The sequence below is a fragment of the Phyllobates terribilis genome, unplaced genomic scaffold (genome assembly GCF_046119375.1).
Source record: "Phyllobates terribilis strain yellow unplaced genomic scaffold, ASM4611937v1 Scaffold_2__4_contigs__length_985480577, whole genome shotgun sequence".
In the NCBI taxonomy this organism is placed as follows: domain Eukaryota; kingdom Metazoa; phylum Chordata; class Amphibia; order Anura; family Dendrobatidae; genus Phyllobates; species Phyllobates terribilis.
Window position 1 is genome coordinate 114,415,214 of NW_027362762.1, and position 16,056 is coordinate 114,431,269.

The window sequence follows — 16,056 nt, forward strand, 5'->3', positions numbered from 1 at the left end:
GATGGGAGTGATGGTGTGAGGGTCCCAGTGCTAATGGTGCTGGTGCGGCAAGGAATCACAGAGACGTGAGGTGCAGTTCAGGGTCTTTACTGATGGTACAAGGCAGACCCTCCCGGGAGTACTGGCTAGTATAAGGGGCCTGGTCAGTCTGCGAGCAAGCAGAACAGTTCCCCTGGCCAGGTGGAGTTGTAGGCCTCCCCGTTTATCTGCACTCTTCCTGGCTACCTTGCTGTCAGCGGTTACAAGTAGCCCACGTCCCTGAGTATACCGTGTGGTGCTCACCCGTATGGCTGGTGACTTGGGGCCTTCTGTTAGCCTCCGCTCCTGGATGGCGGCGCTGGTCCCTTCTTTGTGACTGAGCCTCCGGGCTTCTATGGCCAGAGGACCTGGAATCCCCTGCCGGCTGGTTTCTGCTGCTGGGTATATATCAGTCCCCACAGCCTCGGACTCCTGTGTCCGGTTTTAGTAACTTCAGCCAGGGCGAGCTATATCTCTGCTCACAGCCCCTGGCCTTCTGCCTCTGCTCCTACAGAGCTCCTGATGCATCTTTTCCTGTGTCTGCAGCTTTACTCCAGGCTCTGACTGCTCTGCTTGTTCTGCAGGCTCTGTCTCACCTAATCCCGCCCCAGACCCAGTTTATAAGGGCAGATTCCTCCCCTCCCAGGTCTGGGTGGGCAGTGTTGCATGCTTAGGGCTCCTGACCAGAGAAACCTCCCACTTGCTCTCAGACATAATATCTCTATTACTGTGGCAACCAGACCCCTGGGGTGTCACACTAAGGCCTACTGGAACTTTGTTAATCAATGCACTGAACATTTTGAACTTTGTCCCCAACAATTTTTTTTTCACTAGTCAAATGTGACATGTTATTATTTTTAATCCAGAGATACCTCGGCATGGAGCACACCTTTTCTGGAAGTAAAATGATCCATTGATTGTCTACCTTCCACCTTATCTGCCTTCCGTAGACTGTTTGATGTACTATGATGTTTCTATGCTCTGGCTAAGACAAGGGACTAATTCTGTGGGGTGCTATGCTATCCAGTTCTGAACCTTTTCATCATAATTGGCCTGGAATAATGATGCTCTTTTGACAATCTTCTTTGTCGGTGTGCCCAGCTGGATAAAGGAAAATTTTGCTGGTAGAGACTTCCCATCTTCTCTTGATGATTCACTTTCTGCTATTCTCTTTCCACTCAAGTGTACTTATAATTTAAAGGTGGAAGGAGAAAACACAAGATTCTCAAGTCCCAAATATTAGAGTATTTTCAAAATCTCCGCTCAGAGAGGCTGCACATGAACACATGCAAATTGGACGAAATAAAGTTATCGTTGGTCAAAAAATCTCGTCGCCTGACAGAAAGACTGTGTCTTTATGTTGGTTAAAATGATCATTCCTACATAAACTATCCCAAACATAAGGCCAAACAGGGAAACCTCAGACTTTAGATGAGAGTTAATGGAACGTTTTCAGATTAAGATTATCCTCCACCAAAGATAAGCCCATTTTTATTTTCTACAGTTCCTTTGAGTTCACGGGACAAGCCTTTATTGATTCTGGAGCTGCGGAGAATTTTATTGATTTCTCATTAGCCAGAAGAATGAAAAATTCCTTTAAGCTGCATTTTTACTGTGTAAATTGGCACTCTCGCTGCCGAGAACTATGGCAGACTATGCACACTGAGTGATCTACTACAGATTGCTGAATGTGCATTGTTCACTTTGGTCTGTCTGTGGAAACAGGCTGCAAAATAATTGACAATCAGTAAAGGTTTACCAATCGGTGGTCATATTGTGCTGCCGGTTTTCCCGTGTAAACAGACCCTTAATTTCTCTACGGACATCTCTGAAATGTATGTCTGCAAATGTTGGCTGTATTCAATTTCAGACTGAGAATGTGACTTTTGAAGTTGGAGCATTACATGTTGAGGATATATCTTTTTGCCACTTTCTGATGAACATTGGGTGTCTTTGGGATTTCTGTGGCTATGGCTATTGGTTAATAATCAGACCAGATCATGTCTTGGGGATTCTATTGTTTTCAAAATTACTTCAAAGCTCTTCCTCAACTGCTTTCTCTAAAACTTATCTCTGCTGCCATCTCCTACAATCTGCCTATTCCCTATCAGCACTTCTGAGACGTATTTTCCAATCAGATGGCCGAAAATCTACCTCTTCATTGGCCATTTAATTGCGTCCTTCCAGGGACTAGTCCACCTAGAGGAAGAGTATATTCTGTATCTCTTTCAGAAACTGAAATGATGTCCGCCTACATTAGAAAGAATTTGGCATGGGGATTCATCCGAAAGTCTACATAACCTTCTGGAGCAGACTTCTTCTTTGAAAAGAAAAATGGCAGTACTCTTAGACCATGCAGTGACTATCGTGGTTTAAATAAAATATAACCCTCATCTCTGATCACTCTGATAAGATTAAGCATGCATGTATCTTCACTAAATTAGACCTTTGTTGAGCCTTCAATCTGATTCACATTAAAGAGGCTGATGAAATCCTGACTGCATTCAATGCTCAAGATGGTCATTATGAACATCTCATTGTGCCTTTTGAATTATGGATTGTCTTTCGGGGTGTTACGCTCACGCCTGGATCTTCTGGCGTGAGCGTGGTTAGTGGTCCCACTGGGCCACGAACCGAGGAGTGCCTGAAGGGGAGTGACTAGGGGCCTCGCCAGATCCAACCTCGGACGCACGGCAGCTTAATCGTCTCCGTGGTCCGAGGAGGGACAAGGAAGGTGGCCCAGGTGCTACTCCAGGGCAGACCTCTGTCACACAGCTGTTGACCCACACCAGAGTATGCAGGAACGGGCTGGTTCTGCTGGTGTGTAGATAGGCAGGCCGGCACTAGCGGGCACGGCTGATAAACAGGCAAGCAGGTACTGGCGGGCACGGCTGGTATACAGAGAGGCAGGCACTGGCGAGCTCGGCTGATATACAGGTGGGCAGGTACTGGCGGGCACAGCTGATATACAGACAGTATATGTGGCGTCCCTGCGGGTTCAGTCACCACAGAGGTACAGCATCTCACCCAGAGGTGTGGTATCCCACTCTCAAGTAAGGAGGGAGTACTACCCGGGACCCACACACTTGCATCCATTACACTCCACTTCAGAGGGAAGGGCGAGATTGCTCCTAAGGAAGAGCACAGTCCCTGGTACCTAGCTGGAGGGTGGAACCATATAGTTGGTGTGGGTGGAGGAAAAAGATCAGGGGAGCACTTCAGCAGGAGTATAAATAGGGGAGCCATCTTGGGAGTGGTCAGAACAGTGAGGAGAGAGTGTGTGGAGCAGGAGCTCTGTAGGAGCTCTGCTCAGGAGGAGCTGGCCTGAGTTGAGAGGCCCAGGAGGAAAGGCTGAAGAGGAAGGGAGCAGAGGAAGGCTCGAGGAGTGAGGGGATCCTAGGAGCACGGGAAGTGCGGATGCCACCCGTGCGCCCGAATCTACCAGGACGTGCAGGAATCAGGCCGCAGAGGGGACCGGCCCCTAAACTAGTGGAGGACTACAAGGCTCAGCTAGAAACCGGAGGCTGCTGTACTTGCAAGGTGCAGCTGCCAACCACCACAATTACATCGCCGAAAATGTGGCCACAGAGGGTCCAGGGGACTGCAGGTCGCCCAACAAGATCCAAGGCTACCGGCTTGGGACACTGATTGTGAGGCACAGGGCAGGAGGGTGAAAGCCAGTGCAGGAAGACGACCGAGGAAGGCACATAGAACGGGGTCCTGTTTAAGTACTCCTGAGTTACTTGAGAGATTGCTGAACCCCTTCCTTGGTGAATGCAGGGCGATGTGGGAGGTTACTCTAGTATTGGTAACCTGGAGTTCAACAACTGTGAGTAAACCTTGAAGACTGCACCCCACTGTGTCCTAGAATTATTATCTGCGCCATCCCCTGCACTACACTGCACAGCAACATCTGTAACATCACTGCACTGCCCTGGAGCTTAGCTCTACCTGTGGAGAGCTGAACCAACTCTGCTGCGTCACCATCAGCTCCAGGGGATCGGCACCGCAGCGGCGGCTCCATATAGCCGCATACCACAGGTGGCGTCACGAACATTAAACTATAATCCCCTTTTATTGCCCGCCCTGGGTCACGGACCGGGTCACTGCCACTGTGACATCCCCTGCACCGACCGGCCCGGCACTGAGTACCCCACGGCCCAGGGGGCGCGTCAAATCCACAAGTCGGCCTTGTATATGCACAAAGCAAAGAACATTGCTGAAAAACTGGACGCTGCCAAAATCAGCTGCAATCTACCAACTCCAAAAATATTATCAAAAAAAGAGGAAAAAAGGAGCTAAATTGTAGAAAACAGTGAATAGTTTTGTTATATCAAAAAGTTTAGTATCACATAATAAATAATTTAATCATAGCATAGACAGACAGAGGTACATAATGTCAGAAAAACACAGCACCCAAAAAGCCCACAAACCCATAACCACTGCATGAACTTCTGACCAGTGGGATTAGGGAGCCTAAGTAAGGTGAGCAGAGTAAATGGACAAAAATAAAGTACATTTATAAGCAGCAGTCTGCAGCAACATTGACATGTGCCCATAGTCAGATAAATACCAAAAACCTTACCAAGAAGTTAGAATAAAAGGGCTGGAGGACGCTGAAAAGAGAAAATCTGTGGGAGCAAAGCCTTTTTGGGTGCTGTGTTTTCTGACATTATGTACCTCTGTCTGTCTATGCTATGATTAAATTATTTATTATATTGTAGCACCCTGAGGATTCGGCTGCTACAGGGGTATTACACCTCAAGCCAGAGGTGTGGTATTCCACTCCCGGGTAAGGATGGAGTGTGGGACTGAGCTCAGTAGGCTGCATGCACTACATACATCCCATTTCCGGGGGACAGAACTACGGTAATCCCACCAGTATATGTGCAGGTACGACAGCGTCTGTCCCTGGCTGGAGTGGGAGGGGGGTGGAACATCCCAGTAGTGTAGGGGCAGATAGGGGGAGTAGTCTGGGTAAAGCTAGGAGCTCATTGGGTGCTAGTCACCTGGGCTCACACATAGAGGGAGTATATATGGTGGGCACCATCTTAGGACAGGGTCTTTTTAGCCTGAGGAGCAGAGCAGAGGAGTTCAGCCAGGAGGGCTGACAGGGAGCTGTGGCTCCGTCTGGGCCCAGCTCCAGAGCTAAGCCTGCAGAGGAGAGAGGAGAAAGAAGGACCCAGAGAGAAAGACAGAGAGAACCCCAAGAACCCAGAAATAGACCAGAAAGGGTGAAGGGTTGGCGGACACGGGTACCGGAACCCGAACTGGTGGAGGCCACTTATCCTCAGCCAGGAACCGGAGGTCGTGGTCAAGATTTGCCACGACCCTCACCAAATCCACCAGAAAGGCACACCAAGTATAGGGTCAGGGAGCCCAGAGGAGGCTTGACCACCAAGAGACCCGAGGGAGCCGGCCAAAGGTGGATCCCTGGTGGGAACGGCCAGAGACAGAGAGAGAGAAGGGAGCTCAGGACCACGCTTCAGAACTGCCTAGGGGTTAGCCGAGTCCAGGACCTGGTGGACGCAGCACGGCTCGGGTGGTCACTCAAGGCCAGAGTGACTGAGAGAACACTTGTGAGTAAAACCCCTGAAACTGCATCTCCTGACTCTGACTCTTCTTACTGACCGTCACAACCCCCATCATCTTCACCTGCTGCCCTGAGGCCATACCCCTCCCGTTGGGGGTTATACCATCATCGCTGCACCCATACCACCGGCCTCAGCGGACTGTTCTGCAGCGGCGGCTGCAAAGCCGTACTCAACGGGTGGCGTAGTCGACATCCAAGTTAACATCTACTGCCATAGACTGCCACTTAGTTTGACACCCTGGGCACGGACCGGGTCACCGCCACAAGGACTACTACCCCCATCGAGATCCGGCTCCGGGTATCCCCTGAACATGGCCCAGGGGGTGCGTCAATATGATACTAAAATTTTTGATATAATAAAACTATTCACTGTTTTCTACCATTTAGCTCCTTTGTTCCTCTTTTTTGATGGTATATAGACAGGCAAGCATTGCCTGGCACGGCTTGTATACAGACAGACGGGTAGACAGGCTGGATAAGGACCAGTACAGAATGGGATACAGGAGCAGAGCCGCAGGTGCGGATGGGAAACGGAGCAGAGCAGGGCAGAGCAGAGCCGCAGGTGCGAACTGAAAGTGGAGCAGGGCAGAGCAGAGCCGCAGGTGCGGACGGGAAGCGGAGCAGAGCAGGGTGGAGCAGAGCCGCAGGTGCGAACTGAAAGTGGAGCAGGGCAGGGCAGAGCTGAGCCGCAGGTGCGAACGGGAAGCAGAGCAGGGCAGAGCAGAGCCACAGGTGTGGACGGGAAGCAGAGCAGGGCAGAGCAGAGCCACAGGTGCGGATGGGAAACGGAGCAGAGCAGGGCAGAGCAGAGCCGCAGGTGCGGACGGAAAGTGGAGCAGAGCAGGGCAGAGCAGAGCCACAGGTGCAGATGGGAAGCGGAGCAGAGCAGGGCAGAGCAGAGCCGCAGGTGTGGACAGGAAGTGGAGCAGAGTAGAGCCGCAGCTGCAGATGGGAAGCGGAGCAGAGCAGAGCTGCAGGTGCAGACGGGAAGTGGAGAAGGGCAGAGCAGAGCTGCAGGTGTAGATGAAAAGTGGAGCAGAGCAGGGCAGAGCATGGCCAGGCGGGAACGCCGCAGGAGCAGCCAGGCAAGACAGGGCTCTGTTCACATGGAACAGTTGGGTACAGGAAATCATAGGGGAATAGCAAGTATACAGAGGATAAGTACAGGGAAACGGGACAGACAGAGTCAGATTCACACAGGGTACTTACTATGAAGTAGCGAGTGGACACACTCACAAACTGAAGTACACAGATGACAGGTAGGAGGTTCTGGTACAGACACTGCAGGATATGAGAAAGGTACTGGAACAGACACAGGAGGTAAAGGGAAGGAATGGACAAAGAGGCAAACAGGTAACGGGCTAGGACACAGTTCAGACAAGAACTGACACAGGAACGAGATACAGGTACGAGCCTGGGCATTCAGCCCCCAGGGTGGCAGAAATAGACTAGAAGTCACAGGTACAGGTAATGGGCCTGGCTACCTAGTCCCCAGGGTGGCAGAACAGGATAGATACAGGAACCCAGGTACAGGCCTGTGTACTCAGCCTCCATGGTTGCAGAAACAGGCAAGATACAGGACAGGATAGGAAATAATAAATTTGTGCTGATCTAATTGAAAAACATAGAGAGTGCGGTAGTAAAATAATATTTTTTTATTTTTAGGTAATATTAGAGTTAAAAAATGATTACATGCATATAATAAATAAATATCGATGGTTAAAAAGGCTAAAAATAAGGCGCAAAGGGTCCTGGGGTATAGTTCAGATCTGGATATAAAATCTGCTAAATCCTATTAGGAGAAGAAAGGAGGATTTAAATTAATATGGGTGGCGTACTGGGGTAGATTTAGAAACGGTTAGAAGGACAAGGATGTACCTGTGAATGGGTACGGATGTTGATGATCTTCTCTTAGCCCTATGTGGGGTTGGTGTGGATCCTGGTTTAGTGGGCCCTTGCTTAGGGTCTCTGGTGGTTAGTTCGTCGACACGGTTGTATCGTCCTAGAATAATTTAAGGTGTAGTATGATTATGGGAGGTGTTAATACCGTTATTAGGTATAGAGATACCGTATACAAGGAGTAGTTACCTGGTAGGGTGAATGGGCGGGCAACTGGCACCTGAGGTGTCCGGTGAATTGCCAGTTAGAGGTGTTCACTCCTGGTGTGTCAGTCTGGGGCCTGTGAGAATTAGCCCAGTGGATGGCTAAGGGAAGAGGGAGGTGAGGAGAATAATTATTTATATACACAGTGGGTGTGGGTGTAAGAGCTAGCTAGATGTAACAGATCATATTGTCTAAACCTACTAGCGCCACCACAGAAAAACTGTTTTTGTATTAAGATACAGGACAGGACCTGGCAACTCACAGTTGCACAGAACACACTAAAAAGAAAGTGTTGCTCAGGCACCTCCCACAGGGTGGAGGTGCATTAAGTATCCAGTGACTCACAGCAATAGGCTGGGGACACATTAGGAATGTGTTCCTTTAAGATTCAGGAAGTTCCAGCGCTCCCGCCCTAAGCCAGCAGACAAGAGACATGCACACAGCAAGTAGAGGAGCATAGTGCGCAGCCTGGACTGGTAGGTAAGTTGGCGGTCTTGCATGATGGGAGATGTTAAGCCATGCCAGCACGCCTCCTGGGATGTTACACGGAGCATCAACAAAAGAATATGTTCCACCATTTTGTTAATGAAATCTTCTGTGACATCCTACCCTGGTATGTCTTAGCCTATCTGGATGATATTCTAATCTTCTCCTAACAACTGGAATAAGATCTTCTTCATGTGCACTTAGTTTTAAGGAGACTACAACAAAACAATCTTTATGCCAAACTTGAAAAATGTCTTATTGAGCATCATGAACTACCATTTCTGGAATATCTCATCTCTACTGGAGGTCTGTGTACCCACAGAAAGTGCCTGCTATTCTGCATCAGGCACAACCAGTGAGCTTCAAGGCCCTTAAATGATTCATTGGCTTTGTAAAATATTACTGTCAGTTCATCAAGAAGAATTTTAAAGTGGTAGTTCCACTACTATTTCTCAGAATTGGCTTGATTATGCAATTCAAGCCTTCAAGTTAAAAAATAAACTTAATTTAATTTTTTTCCATAAATAATTACTATACATGAAAATAAGAAACGTCTTAATATGTCATATCGGAGAAATCTGCTTCTTTCTCTTCCTGGACTGATGTTTTATTCTCAGTATTCTCAATTTACAGGAAAAATCTGTATTCAATGAATATAGATTTTCTCATAACTGAGATAAGATGGCAGCTGGTGCTTATAAAGTTCTATAGAGTAGGTAGCATCGAGATGTAGACACACCGTTGCAATTCACCTGAAATGATAGTTACATTTTAAAACTTGCTTTTCCTCTGCTCTGGTTTTTCATCCCCCAAATGTTGACAGGCATTTTTCCTTGAAGTGGATTCCCCTGCTATTGGTGTCTCAGCACTGTTGCCTCATTTTTGATTAGTTTTCGATGCGATTTTGCATGTGTTTTTCCTTGCGTTTTCTAACCTGCATTTTTCAAGCGTTTTTAGGCAGCAGTGAATGCTATTAGATATAGATACAGTTAAAAACAGAAATTTACATACACTATATAAAAAGACACACCTGCATGTTTTTCTCAATATCTGACATGAAATCAGAATAAACCTTTCTCGTTTTAGGTCAATTAGGATTACCATAATTTTTAATATTTGCCAAATGCCAGAATAATAAGAGAGAGAGAGTGTTTTAAGGCATTTTTATTACTTACTGGAAAGTCAAAAGTTTACATACACTAAGATTACTATGCCTTTAAACAATTCTGGACTGCCCATATGATGATGTCATGTGTTTGGAAGCTTCTGATTTTGTTGGCAACATCTGAGTTAATTAGAGACACACCTGTGGATGTATTTTAATGCACACCTGAAACACACTGCTTCTTTGTGTAGCATCATGGGAAAGTCTAAAGAAATCAGACAAGATATCAGGAAGAAAATTGTGGACTTGCACAAGTCTGACTCATCCTTGGGTACAATTCCAAGATACCTGAAGGTGCCTTGCTCATCTGTACAAACAATTATATGCAAGTACAAACAAGATGGGAATGTCCAGCCATCATACCTCTCAGGAAGGAGACGGGTTCTGTGTCCCAGAGATGAATGTGCTTTGGTCCGACATGTGCATATCAACCCACGGACAAAAGCAAAAGACCTTGTGAAGATGATGGCGGAAGCTGGCAAGATTGTGTCAATAACCACAGTGAAACGAGTATTGTATCAACATGAGCTGAAAGGCCACTCTGTCAGAAAGAAGCCATTACTCCAAAAGAAACATAAAAAAGCCAGATTAATGTTTGCAAATGCACACAGGAACAAAGACCTTAATTTTTGGAGACATATCTTGGGGTTTGATGAAACTGAAATTGAACTTTTTGGGCATAATGACCATCGTTACATTTGAAGGAAAAAGTGAGAAGCTTGGAAGCCTAAGAACACCATCCCAACTGTGAAACACGGGGGTGGCAGCATCATGTTGTGGGGTTGTTTTGCTGCAGGGAGGACTTGTGAACTTCACAAAATAGATGGCATCATGAGAAAAGAAGATTATGTGGCAATACTGAAGCAACAGCTCAAGACATCAGCCAGGAAGTTAAAGCTTGGGCGGAAATGGGTCTTCCAAATGGAAAATGACCCAAAGCATATTGCCAAATTATAACAAAGTGGCTGAAGGATAGCAAAGTCAATGTTTTAGAGTGGCCATCACAAAGCCCTGATCTCAATCCTGTTGAAATTTATGGGCAAATCTGAAAAGGCAGGTGCGAGCTAGGCGACCTACAAACCTGGATCAGTTACACCAGTTTTGTCAGGAGGAATGGGCCCAAATTGCGACCAACTATTGTGAGAAGTTTGTGGAAGGATATCCCAAACGTTTGACCCAAGTCAATCAGTTTAAGGGCAATGGTACCAAATACTAATGAAATGTAGGTAAACTTTTGACTTTGCAGTAAGTAATAAAAATGCCTTAAAACATTCTTTCTCTCATTATTCTAGCATGTGGCAAAAATTAAAAATTATAGTAATCCTAATTGACCTAAAACGGGAAAGGTTTATTCTGATTGCATGTCAAATATTGAGAAAAACATGCATATGTGTCTTTTTATATAGTGTATCTATACTTCTGGTTTCAACTGTAGATATATAAATATAGACAGATATAGATTAGATATCTGGCAGATATATAATTGCACCCCCCCCCCGACATAATATAAAATTGCACACTTTATGCCTTGCATATAGAGTTTATGGAAAAGCTTTGTATAAAGCTAATAAATAAATAAATAAATGAAAAAAGACGTGGAGTCCAATATTTTTTTGTAACCAGGAAAGATGAAGCAGACAGCTGAGAGATGATATTATCAGGCTGGGAATGTCCCTGGCTATTGGACCCCTCCCAGCCTAAAAATACCAGCCCGCAGCCACCCCAAAAGTCAAGCATCTGATGTGATGCTCCAATTCTGGCGCTTCACATTGTCTCTTCCTGATGCCCTGGTGCGTAGGCAATTGGGTAACGGTGCTTTGCACTCTCCTCTGTGCAGATGACACCCTCCTTTGCAATTAGGTAACCATGGAAACTTCCTGATGGTTAACAGATGTGAGGCCCTGCTTCAGGAATGTGGAGCAGATTTACGATCGAGATAAGAGATTTAGAAACCTAAAGATCTGGGATCCTTTGTCTGCCTACTAGAAAAGTAAGAAGGGAGGTTTGCATTAACTGCGTCGATCCAATAGATAGGAAAATCATATTTTCAGAAACGTGATAAAGTGGCGAATGCAAAGCATAGTTTCAAGTTGCTGACCGATGACCAGAATCCTGTCAATTGAATACGGACCTGATAGACGAGGCTACACCTGACATATTTGATATCTATGTAAAGATAAAATCATGACACAAAATATGACATCGATATCGAGCACATTTGTCTCTCCGGAGCAAAGATATAGTCCATTTAAGGAATCTCATAATTTTCTGAAACTGAAGCCACATCCCAAGCCCAGCCCTATAGAGAGTCATGAAGGTGTGTGGGTGCCACGTATGAGCTAATAAAAGGCAAATACAACTTTTTTGGAGTGTCAGTACATGAAGTCAAAATTCACTGTGGGTGCTGTCCGTTTTTCCTGGAGTGCCTCCCTCCATAAATCTGAAGCCATTGCTGTGATGACAGGTTTAGTAAGTTTCCTTGGTTTAACCTTTTATTTTATGTAACTGTACATGCTGTATTGTTTTGTTCCCTTTGTAACATATTTTGTATATTTTTTATAAACACTGCCTATCATTCTGGATTAAATATAAAATGTAATAGTTCTATTCCTTTTGTTCTGTAAACTGCGCCCGAAGCCTGTATAAAACCCAACTGGTGGTGGCAGCTAATAATCTTTCTTGGGTTATCGTGAAGTTAGCAGTGATCGTACGGGGAGTATATACATATATTCCATGTGTTGAAATCCGGAGGTGTATATACCATATGCTCACTGTTAGTTTTCTAATAACTGGCCTGTTAATGCAAACAGCCTGCGGCCTCCTGCGTTGATCGTCGGCCAATTGTGTAATTGTCCTGATGATAGTGGACAGCAGAGACCTGTTGGACACAAAGATCACAGCGGGTGGTTCTGCGTGACTTTCCCTGGCTGTGAGATCTTGACAAATTGGTGGCAACTGGTGGGATATTACAGAACATCAGTGATCTGATTTGAGGAATCATTCATGTCACTTAAAACTAGCACGGTTTTGCGAGAATTCTGTGCAGAGTTTTGAGGAATCAGACTCAGTGTTTTTAATATTTTTTATCTGGGACAATACTGTATGTATAGCAGTTGCATCCCCCTCTTCTCTTGTTTATCTATTCTATCTTTTATTTGGAAGTAACTGCTAAGATGGCCACTGCTTATTAAAAGCGCGAGAAAGCTGTGCTGATCAGGCTTTGTGAAGAGTGAGGTCTCGATGGATCCGAAAAGACCAAGGAGATATTAATCCATGCCTTGGTGGAGGATGATGCCAGAGACCAACATGATGTGGCCCCAAAGTTGGGGACCAGTGGAGCACCAGGAGACCTAACTACGGCTCCTGCTCCAGAGCTGGCAGACTCAGAGGGGGCTAGCAGCCACCACAGCTCCCAGGATGGAATGAACTCTTCTGTACCTCTTCTTCTGCAGCACATGGGAGACTGTGACCCTCGAGCGCGCCTGCAGCTGGTGCTACAAGAATGCAAAGTAGAATGTGAGTTCGCTGAGTGGCATGCTGAGAGAGCTGAGCGTCAAGAGGAGTGACAGTACCATCTGGAGTTAGCCCGAATCTAGCTGCAGAGATCCTCCCCACAGAACCATGAGTCCAGCAATGCCAACAGTTTTAAACCCCGTCCTGAACATTTTCCTGTAAAGGAAAAGGATAGGGACTTGGACATATTTCTGAGGGGGTATGAAAATGCCAGTAGGCAGTAACAGGTGCCTGAGGACCAATGGGCCCGATATTTAACCCAAGGGCTCCAAGGCAAAGCTCTGGAGGTATTAGTTTTCCAATTACTGGCCTATTAATGCAAACAGCCTGCGGCCTTCTACGTTAATCATCGGCCAATTGTGCAATTGTCTGGATGATAGGGGGCAGCAGAGAGGTGTTCGACACAAAGATCACAGAGGGTGGTTCTGTGTGACCTTCCAGGGCTGTCAGATCTTGACACACAAGATGACTATTAATCTTCCTTAGACTGGAGCTCCATGCAAGATCTCGCCTGGTGGGGTAATGATGATTCTGGAAAGGTCAGGAATCAGCCCAAAACTACACTGGAGGACCTGGTCAATGACCTAAAGAGAGCTAGGACCACAGTCTCAAACATTACTGTAACACACTACTCCGTCATGGATAAAAATCCTACAGGGCAAGCAAGGTCCCCCTGCTTATGCCAGCACATGTCAAGGCCCGTTTGAGGTTCACCAATGACCATCTGGATGATCTAGATGAGGTATGGGAGAAAGTCATGTGGTCAGGTGAGACCAAAATAGAACTTTTTGATATCAACTCCACCCGGCATGTTGGGAGGAAGAAGAAGGATGAGTACAACCCCAAGAACATCGTCCCAACCATGAAGCATGGTGGGGAAAAATTATACTTTGGGGGTGCTTTTCTGCAAAAGGGACAGGACGACTGCACTGTATTGAAGGAAGGATGGATGGGGTCATGTATCGCGAGATTTTGGCCAGCAACCTTCTTCCTTCAATAAAAGCATTGAAGATGGGTCGTGGCTGGGTCTTCCAGCATGACAATGAACCAAACAACACAGCCAGGGCAACTAATGAGTGGTTCCGTAAAAAGCATTTCAAGGTCCTGGAGTGGCTCTGTGGAATTAATGGCACTATATAAGTGAGTAAAATTAATAAATAAAAAAATAAACTACTAACACCAGGCCTTGATGTCACCTGTGTTTTTTGGACAATTCACAGCTGACATCAACCCCAAGACCCATTACCCCAATAGACAACGCACTAGAGCATCAGGAAGAGCCAAGGTGAACCCCCAGAATTGGAGCATCACATCAGATGCTCCACTTTAGGGGCGGCTGCGGGCTGGTATTTTTAGGCTGGGTGGGGCCCGATAACCAGGGACCTTCCCAGCCTGGTAATATCAGCTCTCAGTTGTCTGCTTTATCTTTGCTGGTTACAAAAAATGGGTGGACCTCACGTCTTTTTTTTCATTCATTTATTTATTTATTTATTAGCTTCATACAATGGATCCGGATGGTGGAAACTCTGTACTGCGGTGCAAGGAGGGACCAGAGGGGCGTGACTAAGTACTTACTCAGCCTGATCAAGGTCGCACGGTGGCTCAGTCGACTCCGTGAACCAGGGAGGGACCGAGCAGGGGGACCAGGTGCCATTCTGGGACCAGCCTTCTATAAGAGCAGGTGACTCCCACAGGTCAGATGGCAGGAACAGACCGGTACAGCGGATAAGCAGACTTATTCGGCTGATAGCCAGACGGGTGCTCCGGGTAGGCAGGCTGGCGAGCACAACGGGTAACTGGCAGGTGCTTCCAGGTAAGCAGGCTGGCGGGCAGGGCAGGTAACAGACAGGTGCTTCCAGGTAAGCAAGCTGGCGGGCACGGTAGGTAATTGGCAGGTGCTTCCAGGTAAGCAGGCTGGCGGACTCGGCAGGTAACTGGCAGGTGCTTCAAGATAAGCAGGTGGGCAGAGCCCATAGACAGACTGGCGGACTGGACTGTAGACAGACTGTCGGGAGATTTCTGGGTGAGCACCTCCGGAGGAGGAAGCATCAACCTCTAGGAAGAACTGATTGTTGCAATCCAGACGGTGCAGCACAGGGGCAGAGGAGAAAGCTTGTTTTAGGGAGACGAAGGCCTCCTCCGCTTCGGAAGTCCATTCCCTGGGATTTGCTCCCTTACGGGTGAGCGCAGAGATGGGAGTGGTCCGGGAGGAGAAATGAGGGATGAAGAGGCGATAATAATTTGCGAAGCCCAGGAATTGCTGAATCGCCTTCAACCCCTCCGGTCGGGGCCACTTTAAGATGGCAGAAACCTTCTCGGGATCCACCCGTAGACCAGTCTCGGAGATAATATATCCCAGGAACGGAAGGGAAGTCTGCTTGAAGAGGTATTTTTCTAATTTTGCGTATAGACGATTCTGCCGGAGCCTTAGCAGAACCTGATGAACATCCCTCCGGTGTGTGGGCAGGTCCGGAGAGAAGACCAAGATATCGTCCAGGTACACCACCACGCAAGAATACAGGAGATCACGGAAGATGTCGTTAACCTGCTCCTGGAAGATGGCTGGGGCATTACAGAGACCAAAGGGCATCACGCAATATTCATAGTGACCGTCCCGGGTGTTGAATGCCGTCTTCCACTCATCTCCCTGGCGGATCCGGACCAAATTGTACGCCCCACGAAGATCGAGCTTGGTGAAGAACTTCGCGCCTCTAAAGCGGTCGAACTGCTCGGAGATGAGAGGAAGGGGGTACTTATTCTTGATGGTAATCTGGTAAAGACCCCTGTAATCGATACAGGGACGTAGTGAGCCATCTTTCTTCTTAACGAAGAAGAATCCTGCTCCAGCCGGGGAAGTAGATTTCTGGATAAATCCCCTAGCAAGATTCTCTTCTATGTACTCAGACATGGCCCGGGTCTCAGCCAGTGACAAGGGGTAGATACACCCGCGGGGAGGTGAAGCACCGGGTACCAGGTCGATTGGGCAATCATACGACCTATGAGGTGGTAGTGTCTCAGCTTCCTTCTTGTCAAAGACGTCTGCATAGGACCAGAAGGGTGCCGGCAGACCAGGTAGATTAGCTGGAGTAGACGGGGGTCGAGCTGGACGAACTGGAACCAGACAGGACTCATGACAATCCTGCCCCCAACGGAGAACCTCACCAGATCGCCAATTCAA